Below are 14839 nucleotides of genomic sequence, written 5' to 3' on the forward strand. Positions count from 1 at the left end.
GCCACAACAGCCTACTGTGGAAAACGTGTTTCTGACTAACTGTAATGTCCCAACCCCTGGCTCCATTTTCTTTTCCGGTACACGGGACTTTCATTTAGCCTGTGAGAGGAATCCCATTTTCACCGGTTGACCACATCTGTGTCGGACTGAATTTCTAATCATCTTTTGCTGCTCAGAAAAATTCATTCATTCAATAGTATTTATTGAGCGCTTACTATGTGCAGAGCACTGTACTAAGCGCTTGGAATGGACAAATCGGTAACAGATAGAGACAGTCCCTGCCCTTTGACGGGCTTACGGTCTAATCCGTGGAGATGGACAGACAAGAACAGTAGCAATAAATAGATCAAGGGGATGAACATCTCATTAAAACAATAGCAAATAAATAGAATTAAGGTGATGTGATTCCGGCATTTAAAATTTTAATTTTCAAAGCAAATCTTGGACATTTCATTTCTTAAGAATTTACAGAGGCATCAACCAGTTCATGTTAAATTTCAATTGAAAATGCATCCCGTTCATATAATTTTTCTATTATACTACAGAGGTCAGGCAATCGGTTTTGCAAATGTTAATCGTATTAAGTAGGGGTTAAATCTTTCTAGATTGTGGCCCTGTATTATCACTGATGAAGATGATACCACAATGGAAATGCAAAATTAAACCAACTTGATATTGGTAAAATGGTATTTAAGTGCTTACTATGTGCCAGATGCTGTACTAAGCGCTGGCGTAGATACAAGGTAATCAAGTTGGACGTAGTCCCTGTCCCACGTGGGACTCACAGTCTTAACCGCCATTTTACAGATGAGGTAACTGAGGCACGGAGGAGCTATATGACTTGCCCAAGGTCATCCGGCAAACAAGTGTATGGATCCCCGACTAGAATCCGCCCTCTGTCTCGCAGACCCTCCCTCTTTCCCCTAGGCCATGCAGCTTCTCGTTTGAAATGAGGTTGCTGGCAATGCTGTGTTGGACTTGGCGTGGTCCAGCTTCCCTTTTTGGTTGGGTGAATCTTATAAAAGAAGAAAATTTTAACCACCTTTCTGATGTTTAGTCACTCAACTTTTCTCCATCCAATTTATAGGGTCGGTTGAGTCTCCTACAGGACTGGTATCAATTCGACAGCATCTGTCAGGAGAGTGCTCAGCAATGTCGGGAAACCAAATGAAAGCCAATCTTGCTGAAAGAAATAACTAGCGGTGAGTAGATGGAATGCCGCCCCCTCCCTCCGCACCCTTCCTCCCCGGCTCTGTTGAGGCGGCGGTTTTCTTAACAGGAAGCCAGGAGACTAAAGTCAGAGGGGACTTGGGGCCTAAGCTGACCTATGACAGACATTCGCCTTTAATCCGGAGTGGCAGATTTCCAGTAAGAGTTGGTCTTTGTGGTGTGCTTGGGGGAAAAAAGTGCTGCTGTTTATTTCGGGGCTGAATTTCCATTTTCCCCCAACTCCCTCGTGATTTAAGAGAGCATTCTTCGAGCTGGAAAAGATGACTTCCGTGTGTGAGGGCACCTATTTGCATACATCTCAACTCTGTTGTTTCAGCTACCTGTAATTTATTTTAGTGTCTGTCTTCCCCTCTAGATTCTAAGCTCCATGAGGGGAGGGATCTCATCCACCTATCCTAGCATACTCTCCCCAGCACTGACTACAGTGATCCGAGAGCGTAAGAGCTCAGTGAAAGCTATGGATGGATGGATTGATGAGAAGATGTGAAGAAATGGGGTACCAGAGACGAGCATCATCAAGTCGGTTTTCCGAGGAGCAGTGTTCTCACTTGCATTTTGGGGAATGTGGGAACGTCGTTCCCATGCCGTACGTTTGGCTGGATGGAAAATGGTGTGGTGTTGGAATCAAGTCAATCAGTGGTATTTACTGAGCTCTTACTATGTGCATGGCACTGTACTAAATTTTTGGGAGAGTACAATCCAACAGTATTAGCAGACACGTTCCCTGCCAGTCACGAAATGCGTGAGGAAGTGGCTTGGCCTAGTCGATAGATCACGGGCCAGGAAGTCTGAAGGACCTGAATTCTAATCCTAGCTTCGCCACTTGTCTGCAAATCACTTCACTTCTCTGGGCTTCAGTTGTCTCATCTGTAAAATGGGGATTATGTCCCAAACCCTCCTCCTTAGAATGCAAACCTCACGTGAGATAGGAACTGTGTCCGATCTGATTCCAGGATTCTGTCTCCGATAGCAACACCGAGACACCTGGAGGGATTGTGTGATATTACTTGGGGCCATTAAGTACTTTGGGCAACTTGAGAAGCAGTGGCCTACAATATGACAATATATCAGAGTTACTAGAAAGATGATGTGGATGGCGAGGTTCGAGAAAGTGACTCAGAGCTGATTCTCTTTATGGAAGGTTGACATTCCTTCTGGAAGTGCTTTTTTATGTCTTTATCTGGAATTTAAGCATTTACTATGTGCAAAGCACTCTACTGAGCCCTGGAGTAGATTTAACATAATTCAATTCCTAGTGGGGCTCAAAGTCAAAATAGTGGGTAGAACAGGTATTGAATCCCCACTCCACCACTGAGGAAACTGAGGCCCAGAGGTGTTAAGTGACTTGCCCAAGGTCACACAGCAGGTAAGTGGTGGTGCCGGAATTAGAACTCAGATCCTTTGACTCCCCAGCTCACACCATAATGCAGTCAGGATACAGAAACATTCATTATCCCGTGGAATGAAATATCAACACATCAGGTAATTTTATTATCGTCCCATATGTCAACTGGTATATTGTTTGGGTTATTTTTGTTTTTTCAGATTTACTTATTTTCCCCTTATTCTAAAGAGATATGAGATGCGACGGTTCTCATTAATGAGAACTGCAGTGCATATCCTCTTATTTAATGAACTCTGACATCTGTCGACTATCGTGTTAACCAGTGACAAATGGATATCCATAAATCTGCAAATAGTGTACGTATGTGCATGCATTTATACATGCAGATTTAACATGCATAGATCATGTAATGTGTGTGTAGCTGCATGGTGTGATCTGTGTACTCACTTAAAAAGCATATGATAGGCATATAAATGTTAGGTGAATTAAAAATGAATCTCTCATTGACAACGGGGCTATCAATAGGATTTCCTTCGAAGGATCCTCTATTATATTTTCAAGACTTATGTAACAGGCCATTTAATCACACTGTGGCTCACCAGGATTAACAATTTAATGTTTAAAATATCTTTGCTGTCTATTTGGATTGGAAAAGGATCCAAATGGTTTTACATTCTACCGAGAAAACACCATTTAAGTAGCTTTTAGTCATAGATTTCCATAGCTAAAGCAGTTTTTTATGCTGTGTGATCTTGGGCAAGTCACACACATTCTCCGTGCCTAAGTTTCTTCAACTGTAAAATGGGGATACCTCTTCTCTGTCTTACTTAGACTGTGAGCCCCATGCAGAGCTGGGACTGTTTCTGACCTAATTAACGTATATATACCTGGCACTTAAAATATTGTTTGGCACATAATAAGCGCTTAACAAATATTAAGAAAAACAAACTTGGAAGTGGTGCTGGCTGGTTGGAATGCAGAGAGGATCACCAGAGTGACAACCCAGAGCCTGGCTCCTCCCTGGTTCCACAACCCTACTACAGAGGTCCTACTACAGAGAAGCAGCGTGGCTCAGTGGAAAGAGCGCGGGCTTGGGAGTCAGAGGTCACGGGTTCTAATCCCGGCTCTGCCGCTGGTCAGCTGTGTGACCTTGGGCGAGTCACTTCTCTGTGCCTCAGTTACCTCATCTGTCAAATGGGGATCAAAACTGTGAGCCCCACGTGGGACAACCTCATCACCTTGTATCCCCCCAGCGCTTAGAACAGTGCTTTGCACGTAGTAAGCGCTTATCACATACAACAATAAACCCTGAAAGTTCATTCATTCAACTGTATGTATTGAGCGCTTAGTTTGTGCAAAGCGCTTGGGAGTGTACACTATAGTGGCACCGTGCTAGATCTGGGAACCAACCAGTGGGCCCAGTCGGAGTTCACCCTGTGTTAGATCTCCCTTCATGGAATAGTGCAAGGCAGCAAATGCACCGTGTAACTCTGTTCCAAGATGGCAGCCTGGGTCTCCACGGCACCCCGAGCTTTGCTACTGACTCCGTGTGACCTTGGGCAAAATACTTTGTATTCATTCATTTACAAAATACTTTGTAAACCTCCTCCCTACCCAGAGCTGTGCGGATGGATGCCTCTGTAACGGTTTGGGGAATGATTGCACTGTAGCACTGATTCTCTTCTAAGCCCTGGGGTCAGTGCAAGTTAATCAGGTCGAACACAGTCCCTGTCCCATATAGGGCTCACAATTTTAAGTAAGAACAGGTATCGAATCCCAGATGAGGGAACTGAGAAATTTATTCGTTCAGCACTTACTATGTGCTTGACACGTAAATGTCAAGCACACAGTTGTAAGCACTGGGGCAGATACAACTTGTTCGGGTGGGAGACAGTCCCCTTCCCACATAAGGCTCACGGTCAAGTATGAAGAATAACAGGTATTGAATTCCCATTTTACAGTTGAAGTAACTGACTTGCCCAAGTTCACACAGCAGGTAAGTGGCTGAGCCAGGATTAGAACCCAGGTCCTCTGGGTCTGAGGCCCATGCTTCATCCACTAGGCCATGCTGCTTTCCACGCTACTTTCACTTTAGAAAAACTTGGAGCTGTTTTTCAAAATAGATTTTCTGGACTGCTTTTCCATTAAAAAATATGATTTTTTTCAAAGAGGAACTAGCTCAAACCCTAAGCCACTACAAGGTTTCCTTTGACTTTCCCAAGTCAGAAACCTCAAGTGAATTCTCAACCTGACCAAATTTTGTTTTTTCTGATTTTTTAAAATTCACTGTATCCAATAAAATTCACTATAAAATATATAATAAAATATATTTTTAAAATGTCAGATTACTTCTCCATTTTACTAAAAGAAAATAGCTGAAATAATTCAGCTTTGTCGGAGTTCCTCGGAAGGATGTGTATTGCTGCTGTTGTTTGATTGTGAAAATCCTGTAATTGTTTTCTTTGGGCCCAGCTTAATGCTTGCATTGTTTAGCCCACCAGAGGACAGAGCTCATTTGCAATAGCTGTTCCAGGACTCTTTTATTGATTTTTTTTTTTTAATGTATTTTTTTTATGGAGCCGATCTTCTTGGGAGCTCAAAGCACTGTGCAGATAGGATCTTATTTGTTCCTGTGGCATTATAACTATTTAATACTTAATGAGTTCTGTTCTACTGGTGCCTTATCTATTCTTCGGTTACCTCTTTGTAACTCACTGCTCCTGTCAATCGAACAATTGGGGTAGAGCAATAGGGTGAGGGATGGAAAGAGGACCAAGGATGAGTGACTCAGAACAGGGGAGAGCAAGTAGGTGAGAAATCAATTAAGAAATCAGAGGTAGTTCTCGATTCAATCATATTTATTCTTTCAGTAGTATTTTTTGAGCGCTCACTGTGTGTAGAACACTGTATTAAGCTCTTGGGAAGTAAAATTCAGCAACATGGAGACAATCCCTGCCCACAAAGGCTCACAGTCTAGAAGAAGGGGGAGATAGACATCAAAATAGTTAAACAGGAATCAATAGTGTCGTCATAAATCCCGGCTCGGCCACTTGTCAGCTGCGTGACTGTGGGCAAGTCACTTCACTTCTCGGTGCCTCAGTTCCCTCATCTGTAAAATGGGGATTAACTGTGAGCCTCACGTGGGACAACCTGATGACCCTGTATCTACCCCAGCGCTTAGAACAGTGCTCTGCACATAGTAAGCGCTTAAATACCAACATTATTATTATAAATAAATAGAATTACAGATACACATTAATAATAAATAGGATTATAATGATGAACATGTACAAATATATACAAGTGCTGTGGGGTGGGAGGGGTAGAGCAGAGAGAGCTGGTCAGGGTGATGGAGAGGAGAGAGGGAGCAGAGGAAAAGGGAGGCTTAGTCTGGGAAGGCCTCCTGGAGGAGGTGAGCTTTCAGTAGGGCTTTGAAGGGGGGGGGAAATGTGTTAGTTTGGCGGATGTGAGGAGGGAGGGCATTCCAGGTCAGAGGTAGGACGTGGGCCGGGGTCGACGGCGGGACAGGCGACAACGAGGCACCATGCAAAGGTTAGCGGCAGAGGAGCAGCGTGTGTGGGCTGGGCTGGAGAGAAGGGAGGTGTGGTAAGAAGGGGCAAGGTGATGGAGACCTTTGAAGCCAAGAGTGAGGAATTTTTGCTTGAGTGCTTGCTGTGTGCAGATCACTGTACTTAGTGCTTGGGAGAATCAGTCTTATTTTTTGAGCGTTTACCATATGCGGAGCCCTGCACTACATGCTTGGGCGAGGCAGTCGTATTTATTGAGCATTTACCATGTGCGGAGCACTGTATTGAGTGCTTGGGGGACTACAGTATAACAATATTACAGACCCATTAAGCACTGTACCCTCCCAGAGTTTGGGACAGTACAGTTTGAGTCGATAAACATGGTCCCCTGCCCACAGTGAATTTACAGTCTAGAGAAAGGTGGGGAGGAGCAAATAAATTGGAAAATAGGGCAAGTGAACAGGTGAGAGAGAGGGGGTAGGGTGTTAGGCCAACGGTTTGATCAATTTTATTGCTTGAGTTCCTTGGACCATCATTAAGAGCACAGGTCTGGGATTCAGAAGACCTAAGCGCTAATCCCGGCTCTGCCACTTGTCTGCTGTGTGGCCTTAGGCGAGTCACTTCACTTTTCTGGGCCTCAGTTCCCTCACCTGTACAGGACTGCGAAGCCCTTGCGGGATTGGGACTACGCCCAACCTAACTGGCTTGTATCCACCCCATTGCTTAGTAAAATGCCCGGCACATAATAAGCTCTTAATAAATACCACAATTATTCTTATCAACTTTCTCTTTTTCCACTCATATTTTCTTTTCCCAATCTCTTCTGCATAGCTATGACTTGCTGTGTTTATTCACTTCTTATTCTTATTAGCTTTCTATTTTTCCACTCATTTTTTCTTTTCCCAATCTCTTCTGCATGGCTATGACTTGCTCTGTTTATTCACCACCCCCCACCCCCACAGCACTTTTGTCCATATCCAGAATTTATATTGTCTGTCTCATTCATTCAATAGTATTTATTGAGCGTTTACCATGTGCAGAGCACTGTACTGAGAGCTTGGAATGTACAATTCGGCAACAAAAGTCTCCCCCTCCAGACTGTAAACTCGTTGTGGGCAGTGAATGTGTGTGTGTGTTATTGTGTTCTCCCAAGCACTTATACAGTGTTCTACACAGTAAGCGCTCAATAAATAGGATTAAATTCTGTGTGCCTCAGTAACCTGCCGAATTGTATATTCCAAGTGCTTAGTACAGTGCTCTGCACATAGTAAGCACTCAATAAATACTAATGAATGAATGAACCTCATCTGTAAAAGGGGGATTAAGATTGTGAGCCCCATGTTGGACATGGACTGTGTCCAATCTGATTAGTTTGTATCTACCCCAGAGTTTAGCACAGTGCCTGGCACATAGGAAGCGCTTAACAAATACCATAGAGACAAAAAAAAGAAATCCTGACCATATTTTTTAAGATATTTATTAAACTTACTGTGTTGCCGGCACTGTGCTGAGCTTTAAGGTAGATACAAGATAATTTGGTTGGACACACTCCATATTCCACATGGGGCTCATCGTCTTAATCTGCATTTTACAGATAAAGTAATTGAGGCACTGAGAAGTTGAGCGACCTGCCTAAGGTCTCACAGCAATCACGTGGTAGAGCCAGAATTAGTACCCAGGTCCTCTGACTCCCACACTTGTGCTTTTTCCACTAGATTGCACTGCTTTCCATTTCGTGAAACAATACTCGTGAGTTTTCCTGGCTTTGATTATCGCCCCCCTCTAAACTGTAAGCTCCCTGTGGGCAGGATAAGTGTCTACCAACTCTGTTATTTTTGTACTGTCCCAAGCACTTAGTATAGTGTCCTGCACACAATAAGCACTCAATAAATATAATTAATTGATCGACAGTGTGGGGACTTGGAGGAGTCACACGACCCTCAGAATTTCATGCACATCTTCACAGGGTCAGGACCGTGTCCTTCCCTCCTCTCCTCATTTTCCCTTTTCCTCTCTCTTCCTTGTCTTCCCTCCCCTCTTTCCCACGGGATCTGAAGGAAAATGGCCATTCTGTCTTGCCCACAACCTGAAGAGAGAAACACTAGATCTCGGCCTGATTGTTGTTTATGGACAGGAAACCCACAAATTGGACAACTGAATGGATTGTTGCTATTTGTTTCGGTGAGAAGCTTCCAGCATCCCTAGCCATTCCAAAGGTCAGAAGCTTCCAGAACTGCCCGGCAGGGTTAATCCTTTCATCCGCCGTCATGTGTTTCGCGTGTCATTTTTTTCCTTCTGGCTAATATGGGGGAAACTAAAAACTGAAAAGATATTCTCCTCTTTCCCCCATCCCTACCCCTCCATAATAACCTGCAGTCCAGTGGAGAATATGGCGTGGACTCGGTGGTTTTTGTGTGTGCTCTGACAAGGTGTGGAGCATAAAACTCAAGCTCTTTTCTTTTCTCCAACTCTCCCGTGAACTCTGTTCCTAACTTTGTGATTATCCAGGGCCTTTTTGGAAATGGCTTTCAAAACACATTCCGCTCTTAGATACTCTCTGACTGTTCCTCCCTCAGATACCGGCTTGGCTCTCTCCTTCTCGTGATCACTTAGTCCTCTGATCCTTATACCGCTTCATCAATCACTCATATTTATTGAGTGCTGGGACGCTGTACTAAGCACTTGGGAGACTACAGTATGACAGAATTGGTAGACGCATTCCCTGCTCAAAACAGCATGGGAAGCAGGGAAGCAGCGTGGCTCAGTGGAAAGAGCCTGGGCTTGGGAGTCAGAGATCATGGGTTCGAATGCTGGCTCTGCCACTTGTCAGCTGTGTGACTGTGGGCAAGTCACTTCACTTCTCTGTGCCTCAGTTACCTCACCTGTAAAATGGGGGTGAAGACTGTGAGCCCCATGTGGGACAACCTGATTACCCTGTATCTACCCCAGTGATTAGAACAGGGCCCTGCACGTAGTAAGTGCTTAACAAATACCAACATTATTAAAAATGAGTTTACAGTCTAGAGGAATCACTTGGCTAAGAGAAACCCAGATTCCCATGAAAACCATTTTCAATTTAAGACCTTGAGTTACGATGAAGGGTGTTAGGTCAGGTCTAAATTTTCACCCCGATTCAGCTTACAGCATCTGATTTTGGACTTTGCCCCTCTAGCTTTTGCACACAGTAAGCGCTCAATAAATGATTGATTGATAGCCTTCTGTGTGACACCAGCTGCTGCAAAATAGGAGAACAATTTGAAAAACTGCAAGGGGAGAAAAGGGAGAAAAATGTGAAGACACTTGGGAAGTTGGATCTGTGACTTGGAAGCACTTGATAGTTACCTCACCGTGTTATTCATACATTCTTTCAATAGTATTTATTGAGCACTTACTATGTGCAGAGCACTGTACTAAGCGCTTGGAATGGACAAATCGGCAACAGAGACAGTCCCCGCCCATTGATGGGCTTACAGTCTATTCAGGGGAGACAGACAAAAACAATAGCAATAAGTAGAATCAAGGAGATGGACATCTCATTAAAACAATAGCAATAAATAGAATCAAGGGGATGTACATCTCATTAACAAAATAAATAGGGTAATAAAAAATATATACAAATGAGCGGACGAGCACAGTGCTGAGGGGAGGGGAAGGGAGAGGGGGAGGAGCGGAGGGAAAGGGGGGGAAAAGGGAGTTTAGCTGAGGGGAGGTGAAGGGGGGTGAGTAGAGAGGCAACAGAGGGAAAAGGGGAAGCTCATTAATCATTTTTACTGGATGCTTACAGTGGACAGTAAGCTGCACTATGCACTTGGGAGAGTACACTGTAAGGGCAGGGAGTTTGTCTATACCCTATATACAAGAATATACAAGTATAGCATATACAAGTATATATTGTACTCCTAGCACTTAGTATAGTAATCTGCACACAGTAAGTGCTCAATAAATACGATTGAATGAGTGAGTTTATAGACAAATTCCCTGCTCACGAGGAGCTTACAGTCTAGCCGGGGGGGGGAGCCTTCAGCCTGCAGCACTTACGTACGTATCTGTAATTTATTTTAATGTCTGCCTCCCCCTCTGCCTTGTTTGCAGCGGATGTATCTACCAACTCTATTGCGTTGAACTCGCCCAAGCCCTTAGTACAGCGCTCTGCACACAGTAAGCACTCAGTAAACACCATTCATTGATGGATTGAAGAGAGGAGGGGATCAGAGAAGAGGTCATAACTGATCATCAGGTGCAACCACCAGAAAAACTGGACATAGCCACTTTACTGCCAGAGTAGTCAAACTTGGCCACCCTATTGTGGAACTTTTCCGATTCATTAAAAGTATATCCATGTAATTACCTATTTGATGCATATATAATTGATTGAGTGTTCAGTTCAAGGTAATTTTGGTTCAAGTAAGTTATCCGACCTTGATTCAGGAATCGTTTCCCCGTTTAGGACATTCTTTCTATGAGAATATTGGCTCCAACTTATAATATTTCGATTTAAGATGCAGTTATCAGGAGCCAATGTCAAGCCCTAAGACTGCCTGTAAATGTCATTTCCCATTAAGCCTGATTTTGTATTAAGTTTGCAGTCTGGTTTCCCTTAAGATTCCAGGCACAGGGGCCTCATTTTCTTGATTAGGCCAAGCTGGTGCAAATCCAGTTGTGTGGCTTCTCTCTCTCTTTATTCCTTTTACTTCCAAGTCTTCCTCCCTGACAAGTCCCTAATGTCCTGTGCTGGCTTAAAGCCTGGGCTTCTTTGCTCTTTAGCTCTGCATTCATGAATAGCTTAAAATGATTGGAAAGCAGCTCAATAATAATAATAATAATAATAATGGTAATTATGTTATTTTCTTAAGCACTTACCGTTTGCCAAGTACTGTGCTGAGCACTGGGGTAGGTACAACATAATCAGGTTGAACACAGTACCTGTCCCTCAGAGGGTTCCCAATCTCAATTCCCATTTTACAGATGAGGTAACTGAGGCCCAGAGGAAGTGAAGTGACTTGCCCAAGGTCACGCAGAATATAAATGGCAGAGGCGGGATTAGAGCCCAGGTCCTCCTGACTTCCAGCCCCATACTCTATCCACTGGGCCACTCTGCTTCTCATCATGGGCAGGGGACATGTCTGCCAACTCTATTATGTCATAGTCTCCCAAGTGCTTAGTACAGCGCTCCACAAACAGTAAGTGCTCAGTAAATACGATTGTTGGATAAATACGATTGAGTGGCAAGTGAAGCTGCTGTGTCTGTCCATCCTCTCCCTCGCTTTTCTCCAGCTTTGCTGTCCCTCTAGACTGTAAGCTCATTGTGGGCAGGGGATGTGTCTGTTTATCGTTATATGGTACTCTCCCAAGAGCTTAGTACAGTGCTCTGCACTTAGGAAATGCTCAATAAATATGATTGAATGAATGAAGGGTATGGTTCCCTTCCCCCATGGCATAGTATTGTTCCCGGGCTTGGAGCGGGAAAGAAAGTCGGCCAGCTGTTCCAAGCTCTCCCATCTTCCATCTCCCAGTCATTCGTTGCCGTCATTCAGGGCAGACCGGTGGCTTCAGGCGGCTTGAACTGATCTGTGTGACAGCAGGCTGGGGTGACCTACCCAAAATATTACTCATGTCCCATTTCCTCTCTTTTTTTTTTTCCTCTTTTGGAGACGGTTGCAAGTAGTGTGGCCTAAGGGCCCGGGTCTGGGAATCAGAAGACCGGGGTTCTCATCCCAGCCCCTCTCCTTAACTTCCGTGTGAATTTGGGCAGATCACTTAATTTCTCTGTGCTGCAGTCTTTTCATCTATAAAATGGGGGTGAGCTACCTGTTCTATACTATGCTGACTCACTGTCTTCTGCATCCACCCACATTCCTCCTTTTCCATTTATGCTCCATTCCTTGTACCCACTTTCCCATCCCTTTCTCTTTAATAATGATTGTGGCATTTGCTGAGCATTTATTAGGTGCAGAACACCAAGTGCTGGGGTGGATAAAAGATAATCAGGTCTAACACAGCCCCACCTGTCCCACAAAAGACTGGCAGTCTAAGCATGAGGGAGAGCAGGTATTGAATCCATTATACAGATGAGGAAAATGACGTAAAGAGAAGTCAACTGAGATGGTTGAGATGAGATTAGAATCCAGTTTCTTTGACTCCCGAATGTGTGTTATGTGAGCTCCCTCTCTCTGTTTCTCTGCTGTAGGATTCTCTCTTTTTCTCTCTCTATTCTCTCTGCTTCTCTCTCTCTTACTTTCTTTCTCTCTTTCCCTCTCTTTCGTTCTCTCTCTGTCACTCTCTCTCTCTGCCTCTTTCTCTCTCCCCTTTTCCAGCCCCCTGGAAATTTGTCTCCCTAGGTAATCAACTGTCATAGCTCCTATAATATTAGAGACAAGGGGAAATCATTCTGTGGGATTTCCAAAATGACCTGCCACTGTTATTTATATTGCAGATTATGCACTGTTTATATAACCCTTTTCCCCCAAGAGCCCAGAATACTTAAAGACATTATCCAGTTGAATCTTAAAATATTCTTAGTGAGAAATATTTCCTGACATACTAAGGGTTTAAAGATTATTATATCCACGTTGGAGAGAAGAAACTGAAGGCATTGAGGAAACTCTAGAAATGCAAAATATAAAATTCAAAATATTACAAACTGTGTGAATTTGGAGAGATGCAAATGATTTGGATATTAAGCATGTTGGGGGAATAATTATAATTCACACTTGAACTGGGTGTGCACTAGCAAACTGTATGGCTAATGAATCTCAGAATTAGAGGGACAAAATATCACTGCCTGCCAAAACAGATTTATAACCTGAAAGTTCTGATTTGTGATGTGGCCCAGTGGAAAGACCACAGGCTTTGGAGTCAGAGCACCCGGGTTCGAATCCTAGCTCTGCTATTTGTCTGCTGTCTGACCTTGGACAAGTCACTTCTCTGTGCCTCCATTTTCTCATCTGCAAAATGGGCATTCAGTACTTGTTTTCTCATCTGCTTAATGTGACCCCATTGTGGAATAGGGACTGAATCCAACCTGATTATCTCATATCTTTCCCAGTGTTTGGCACATAAGTGCTTAACAAATTACTATTATCAAATGCCATCGAGTCATTTCCAATTCATGGCGACTCTAGATATATTTTCTCCAGAACGTCCTATCTTCTGCCATGATCCATAGCCTTGCTAAAGGTGGTTCTATTGTCGTTATGGTCTCCATCCATCTAGCTGCTGATCTGCCTCTTCCACATTTGCCGTGCACTTTTCCTAGTTTTAGTGTCTTCTCAAATACCTCTCAAAAATGTGGCCAAGGTATGATTAGAACTCAAGTCTTGTGACTCCCACTGCTATGCCCTTTCCACCAGGTCTTAAGCAGCTCTTCCTGAGGTTGTCCCATTCCTGGTGGCTCCAGATTGGCAGGCCACCTCCTCACTTTATCTTGATTAACATCATTAAGCCAACGATTTGATGGGGAACGTATTTTTAAAATCACACCATGTTCGGTTATAAACTTGTCTCATCCCTGCCATCCATGAAATAAGCCATGTCACACTCCCATTTCAGAGTGGCAATTACTGGGTTTACTTTAGGTCACTGAAAGCTCCCCCTAGGCAGGGATCCTATCAACTCGCTATATTATATTGTACTCTCTGAAGTGTTTAGTACAGTGGTCTGTTCACAGCACTCAGTAAATATCATTGATGCTATACAGCAGCGTGGCTCAGTGGAAAGAGCACGGGCTTCGGAGTCAGAGGTCATGAGTTCGAATCCCGGCTCTGCCACTTGTCAGCTGTGTGACTGCGGGCGAGTCACTTCACTTCTCTGCGCCTCAGTTACCGCATCTGTAAAATGGGGATGAAGACTGTGAGCCCCACGTGGGACAAGCTGATTCCCCTGTGTCTACCCCAGCGCTTAGAACAGTGCTCAGCACATAGTAAGCGCTTAACAAATACCAACATTAGCATTATTATCGGTGCTATTTAATTTTTATCCTATGCGGAGCGCTGAGCAGATCACTTGGGAGAGTACGATATAATTGTGGACCAGAATTTCCTGAATATTTTAGTGATTACCTCATGCAGTATCATGACTCAAAAATGCCCAGCAGGTGTAAGTGGAGTCATTAGACTAGCAGTAAGAATACCAGGAAAACCATTACTTGAAGTGTTTCTCACTCTCTGGCTCGCTACCTCAACTAATCTCGGTTTGCACTATCACAGTGCCCAAGCACCAATTAAAATGCATTCTACCAAGTGGACACTTAAAATACTACTACTAGTGGATTAAGTTCTTCTCTTAAAATGATTTAAAATTTGTAGGTAATGTATTTTGCCTGGGAAAATACATTTAACCAGAACCCTCCTACAGTTAGCCCTTTGAGTTCACTTGATTACATTTTTCACGATTACAATTACAATAAACCAGTCTTTGCTTTTGTAATACTCCAATCAGCCCTTGCCTCCAGGGTGGCGTGAATGAAAAAATATGGTGTCTGAAGTTTCCTCACTTCAAGTCCTTGAAATTTGAAAGGCAGGGGCAGGGTTGCCAAATACGCTTCCTTTTTTACTCTCTGGCTTTTTTTTCCATTTCCATTTTGGAGGATTGGACCACATCCATCTCTTTCCTTTTATTTCCCACCCATATTGGCCAGATTTTTTAAGAAAGGAAACTTTGAAAACAACTCTTTTTTTTTTTTTCCTATCCTGGATGATGTGACTAAAACCAGAGCTCAGAGGTAGAACCCTGTCAAAAT

The 14839-nt window shown here is 43.6% G+C and overlaps 1 protein-coding gene across 2 annotated transcripts in view; it reads left to right on the plus strand.

The window, feature by feature from the left end:
- Positions 1-14839, plus strand: part of OTUD7A (OTU deubiquitinase 7A) — a 387452-nt gene that overhangs the window by 101869 nt on the left and 270744 nt on the right. The window contains exon 2 of one of the 2 annotated variants that reach the window (XM_029065552.1): positions 1088-1202. The exons of the other annotated variant lie outside the window; for it this stretch is intronic. The gene's annotated coding sequence lies outside the window, so the exon portion shown is untranslated. The remainder of the gene's footprint in view (positions 1-1087; positions 1203-14839) is intronic. 2 annotated transcript variants of the gene reach the window in all.

Source organism: Ornithorhynchus anatinus, chromosome 5 (genome assembly GCF_004115215.2).
Source record: "Ornithorhynchus anatinus isolate Pmale09 chromosome 5, mOrnAna1.pri.v4, whole genome shotgun sequence".
NCBI lineage: Eukaryota > Metazoa > Chordata > Mammalia > Monotremata > Ornithorhynchidae > Ornithorhynchus > Ornithorhynchus anatinus.